The following is a 5,857-nucleotide window of genomic DNA, read 5'->3' as shown; positions in this document are numbered from 1 at the left end:
GCCATAACAATTTCATAAAAAGCTATAAAATAGTATACCATACAAATATCATAACATGTTACAGTATAGTTTGTCATAAAATTGTCACATAACATAATAGTTTACTTACTTTAGTTTTTATAAAAAAAATCATAGGTGTCATGAAAAGTCATAGTATAGTTTACCATAAAAATATCATATTATATAGTATGTCATAAAAAATCATAGTATAGTATTCCATAACAATGTCTGATTGCATTGATTCAATTTAAATGAAATTAATTTTCAACCTCAACCAAAACAATTGGATTGCAGACTGCGAAGCTGCACTATTTAAAGAGTTGGTGGAGACTAAAGCTGAATATAGGACTTATATTTTTCAAGTGGTCAAAAAACATGAAGCTAAATGAATGATAATGTTGCTTATTGTCTGTTGGATATATAATCAGGCAAGTGTTTGATAACGTGTTCGGCATTCCGACAACTTCATATGTTCATAATATCCCAATGTTTTGTTTACCTCAAAAATCTAAATCAATACCGCCATAAGTTGTTGATGTATTCATGTGAGTGATTGTGTACCTGTCTGTGTTGGGCTTGACCTAGCAAACTGTCTCAAAATTATCTCCCTGACACTTCCATCAAATTCAAATTCATCGAAGTGTTTGGATAAGCTCCAACCTCCAATGACCCTAAATAGGAAAAAAGCAGGTAAACAAAATGATTAGAAATCCATCTGTGATCTCCAGCTTTCTCTGTCTCTCTATTTACCTTCACCTTCTCTCTATTTACCTTCACCTTAATATTTCACAACATGGATTCTCTACCAAATATTGTATACAATAAGTCAGTCAACAAACACAGAGGGCAAGTTCAAAGCAGTTTTAATCGCATTAATTCATTTACAAGTCTAAGCATTTTCATTGTTAAATTGCCATTTTCATTCTTATCTTCTCCATGCAGTGTCATCATGAATTAAACAGCAAACACAGACCATGAACACAAAGCCTATTTTCTTCCTGACAAATCCATAAAAATTTGAAATCCGTGGTTAATTACATGTTAACAGAACAAGTGGAATCCATTTTACAAACCTTCCGGACCTTTGGTTACATAACTTGCTAAAAAGTTTCTCAACTTCTCTGATTGCCAGTCATCCCATGATATATCCACATAAACATTAACAGTTCTCAAAGCAAATACTTTTCTTTGTAAAAAAAACAATGATCTCTGTTCCTGCTGTCTGGTCCTGATCACTTAGGGTCAATCATAACAAAATGGCTTGCCGTGCTTCATGTTATAAGCACAGGTTCGGCCCAGGTTGGTCCCCTGCAGGAGTAGATTGGAGAGTTGGTCAAGGCAAAGGCAGATCAGGAGGGGGGCGACGAGGACGTAGATACCCCCTATAGTGATGCTGAGGGGCCAGCCAATGAAGAACAGAACCAACAGCCAGAACATGGACCAGAAACATGACACGCAACTGGCCATCCTAGTCTGAGAGAAAGGGAGGAAGATGAGAGTGGCTAATAAAAGTGGACATCCGCATGCTTTGCAAAGCCAGAGACATACAACTATAACTGATCATTGGAATTTGGCAGGAAAGCTGACAGAAGTGCACTTCAGGATCACTACAACAGCATCAAAGTCAGTTCCTGTGAGCGGCCATGCCTCTTCAGCGGTGATAGGAGATTATCAGATTGAAACGTGCCCTGTTGATGATATGGATGTACTTGTCGGGATTAGGCAGTGGCCTTGACAAAGCATGATAAGCTGGCAACCTCAAGCAATAACCACCAGGCCTGTCTGCCTGGTGAGGTCAACAGGCCGCCCACTTACAGGGTGTTGAAGACCGACGCTGGCACATTAGTCAGCCACTAATAGCAGATCAGTGGAGATCATGCATAATTTTGGTAATGAGCATTACTTTCTCTGTCAATGCTGATAAGAAACAGTGGCCAGGAGTATGATTTGCTGCTATTTTGAGCTATAAAAATGCCTGTTGTATTATCTGTGATGTAAAATTGGAATGCTGTGCAATGTGTGAACACTCCCTACCAGATGATTTGTGCATATATATATATATATATATATATATATATATATATATATAGTGGCAAACATATAAGAAGACGTTCGCCACAATGGAATTTAATTTTTCCCAAGAAATGCAATATTAAACGAGAGGATTCTTTTTTTTTTTTTTTTAAATCCACCAGAAAAATCTGCCCTGAGGCCCAGCCTTGAAGTTGAGATTGTAGAACTGGTGGTTTTAGAAGTGTGAAAGTGTTGTGCACTGTCATGCTGATTCCCTAATCCTGTTTTAGCTTTAAGACACAATGGTCAGATGTTTCCCCCCTCTGGGCACTACTGCCTTGACGATGTAATGTGTAATTTCCTGTTGTGACACTAGTGTCACATATGGTTGGGCAATAAACGACTCATTCAACACAAGTGTGTCCTACGGTGAATCCTGTGCTTTTGGAAAACGCCTTCACAATAAAGTAAAAAAAGGGCAGAATAGCATTGCACAAACTGTCATAGCCTTAAACCTCAAATAAATGACTTCATCTTTCTCTGCTGTACTTCCCTTAAATTCTTCCTCTTGCACCTCATATATCTTGCTTGTGTACTGTTACATTTACTGCAAGCCCTTTAAAATGACTGAATAAGGGACCGTTCGGTATTTATGGAATGGACCACCGGAGGAAAATAGGGGAGGGTCATGTCTTTTTATTCTTTGTTGAGGGGAGGGTCATCCAATTTTTTTTAGTCTAGGGGGGAGGGTCACCCAACTTTTGTATTCGTGAGAACAGCAACATTTCAAAGTGGTTTGTTTGGTGCATATTTATCCATGTAGCTCCATGTAGCTCTCTCAGTCTCGGCCCCTATCGCTAGCAGATGGGTCCCTCCCTATTTAGTCAGCCAGACAATTTGAACTGTAGTTTTACTGTGGGATTTCCCAAACTGAATAAATCCCGCTCGCACATATAAACACAAAACTGTTTTGCTAGCTCCATCGTGTTGTAACTAAGACATCTGATGAAAAAAATAATTGTATTTATTAGCATGAGTGCCGTACTGTTTAGTTATAAAAACATCCAAAACACCGTACAAAACAATAACGGACCAGACACAAGCTTTTATTTTGAAAAGTCAAAGCTTGCGGACTGCACCACAGCCCTAATATATATATATATATATATATATATATATATATATAGAGGAGTGTGATGTGTAAGATGAGAATGCAGAGGTTTAGTCGTGTATATCATGGCTGTAAAAAAACAATGGCTATCTGTATGTCTTTGCCAAGTGCAAACCAGTACAGAAGGCACCAATACATTGTTGGGGAGGGTCATCCCTTTTTTTCACATCATTTTGGAGAGTTATCCAAAATGTATGGCTGGTGAAGAGAGGGTCAGGTCTATTTTGACTAAAGGTCCCAAAACCCCTCCGGTGGCCCCTGAAATAAATAACGAACAGTCCCTAACCAAAATTATGTTTTGTAAAAATGCGTCCTTCAATTTGAAACTTTTTTTTTTGCAGCATAAAATACTTTTGTGGCAAATTACAAGTCTGTATAAACAATAACATACCGTCTGTGCTCATGACCAAATATAAATTATCAGTTTTACTGCATGCCGTTAGTCTCTGTGACACATCAGCCCATAGCAAAGGTTAGAAGTGAGAGCTTTGCAAAGTAACTATTAACCTAAGGAATACCTGTCGTGTGAGTATAAAAGACATATTCACCTTCAGCAAAGAAAGGTTCTGGAGAAAGTGTGCTCCTGATTCCTTCTTGTTTGTAGCTATTCCTTCCCGTCTCCCAGAACCTGCTCGAGACTTGCAGAGATGTTATGTGAGAGCAGTAGCCACTTCCCACCAGTTAGCTCTAATTTACTACAAGGCACCACAGGCAACTGAATTCTCAAGAGGCCAGCTGGGAGAAAACAGAAAGATAGTAACTGGAAGGCTTAGCAGAGGGAGGATATTACACAATGCATGTGACTCAAAAAGAAGTATGCTTGCTGTCATGGGTTTGTAGAGGTGTAATTAGTGATATATATGATAGAACACTATGCACATTTGTGTTATGGCTGCATACAAGAATATTGTGTCAGTGTACATTCATTAAGTATAAATCATAAAATATTTCAGCATCATGCGATATACACTGTGTTCCAAATTATTATGCAAATTATATTTTACACTGATTTTCCTAAATCGTCGATGCAAATGACAGTCAGTATAATTTTCAAGTCACCAACCGTTAGGGTATAAGTCAAATTTCATTGAACAAACCACCCAATGAAAACAGTATTTTTTTCAAAAATAAAAAACTCAAAATGCACTGTTCCACATTATTATGCACAACAGAGTTTCAAAACATTGTATAGGTTGTAAAGAACTGAAAATGGTCATTTGCTGAATTTGCAGCATTAGGAGGTCATATTTACTGAAATCAAAAGCTATTTATATCAAACCCATCTTAACAGGGCAAATTACATGAAGAGATTTGTGGCTGATTCACAGCACACACAGGTTATAAGGCATAATTAGGAAGGTTTCTGCCAGACAAATTCATCAGATTAAGAGAGCAGCTGCTAAAATGCCATTACAAAGCAAACAGGTATTTGAAGTTGCTGGTCCTGCGAGCCTCAAGGTGTAGGATCCTCCAGAGGCTTGCAGTTGTGCATAAACCTACTATTCTGCCACCCCTAACCAATGCTCACAAGCAGAAAAGGTTGCAGTGGGCCCAGAAATACATGAAGACAAATTTTCAAACAGTCTTGTTTACCGATGAGTGCCGTGCAACCCTGGATGGTCCAGATGGATGGAGTAGTGGATGGCTGGTGGATGGCCACCATGTCCCAATAAGGCTGCGATGTCAGCAAGGAGGAGGTGGAGTCATGTTTTGGGCCAGAATCATGGGGAGAGAGCTGGTAGGCCCCGTTAGGGTCCCTGAAGGTGTGAAAATGACCTTGGCAAAGTATGTAGAGTTTCTGACTGACCACTTTCTTCCATGGTACAAAAAGAAGAACTGTGCCTTCCGTAGCAAAATCATCTTCACGCATGACAATGTACCATCTCAGGCTGCAAAGAATACCTCTGTGTCATAGGCTGCTATGGGCATGAAAGGAGAGAAACTCATGGTGTGGCTCCCATCCTCCCCTGACCTCAACCCTATTGAGAACCTTTGGAGCATCCTCAAGCAAAAGATCTATGAGGGTGGGAGGTAGTTTGCATCAAAACAGCAGCTCTGGGAGGCTATTCTGACATCCTGCAAAGACATTCAAGCAGAAACTCTCCATAAACAAGTTTAATGGAAGCAAGAACTGTGAAGGTGATATCAAAGAAGGGCTCCTATGTTAACATGTAACTGGCCCTGTTAAGATGGGTTTGATTGAAATAGCTTTTGATTTCAGTAAATATGACCTTCTAATGCTGCAAATTCAGCAAATGACCATTTTCAGTTCTTTACAACCTATACAATGTTTTGAAACTCTGTTGTGCATAATAATGTGGAACAGTGCATTTTGAGTTTTTTATTTTTGAAAAAAATCCTGTTTTCATTGGGTGGTTTGTTCAATGAAATTCGACTTATACCCTAATGGTTGGTGACTTGAAAATTATACTGACTGTCATTTGCTTTGACTATTTAGGAAAATCAGTGTAAAATATAATTTGCATAATACTTTGGAACACAGTGTATATCACATGATGCTGAAATATTTTATGATTTATACTTAATGAATGTACATTGACACAATATACTTGTATGCAGCCATAACACAAATGTGGTCTTGTCTTATGGGCTTTATGCCAAAACTGCAGCCGACAGGGATTATCTTCCTTTTCTGACCTCTCATTGTAATCC

At 38.7% G+C, this 5,857-nt stretch overlaps 1 long non-coding RNA gene across 1 annotated transcript; it reads right to left on the bottom strand.

Moving 5' to 3' along the window:
• Nucleotides 1–846: 846 nt before the first annotated feature.
• On the bottom strand, nucleotides 847–3,950 carry LOC116057715. The gene is made up of 2 exons (XR_004106876.2): nucleotides 3,733–3,950; nucleotides 847–1,473 (listed from the first exon to the last, which is right to left on the bottom strand). It is a non-coding gene; the product is annotated as an uncharacterized LOC116057715 (long non-coding RNA).
• Nucleotides 3,951–5,857: the final 1,907 nt, after the last annotated feature.

Source organism: Sander lucioperca, chromosome 18, assembly GCF_008315115.2.
Source record: "Sander lucioperca isolate FBNREF2018 chromosome 18, SLUC_FBN_1.2, whole genome shotgun sequence".
Lineage (NCBI taxonomy): Eukaryota > Metazoa > Chordata > Actinopteri > Perciformes > Percidae > Sander > Sander lucioperca.
Note: the sequence above shows the minus strand (reverse complement) of the source record. Positions and strands in the feature narration are given on the sequence as shown.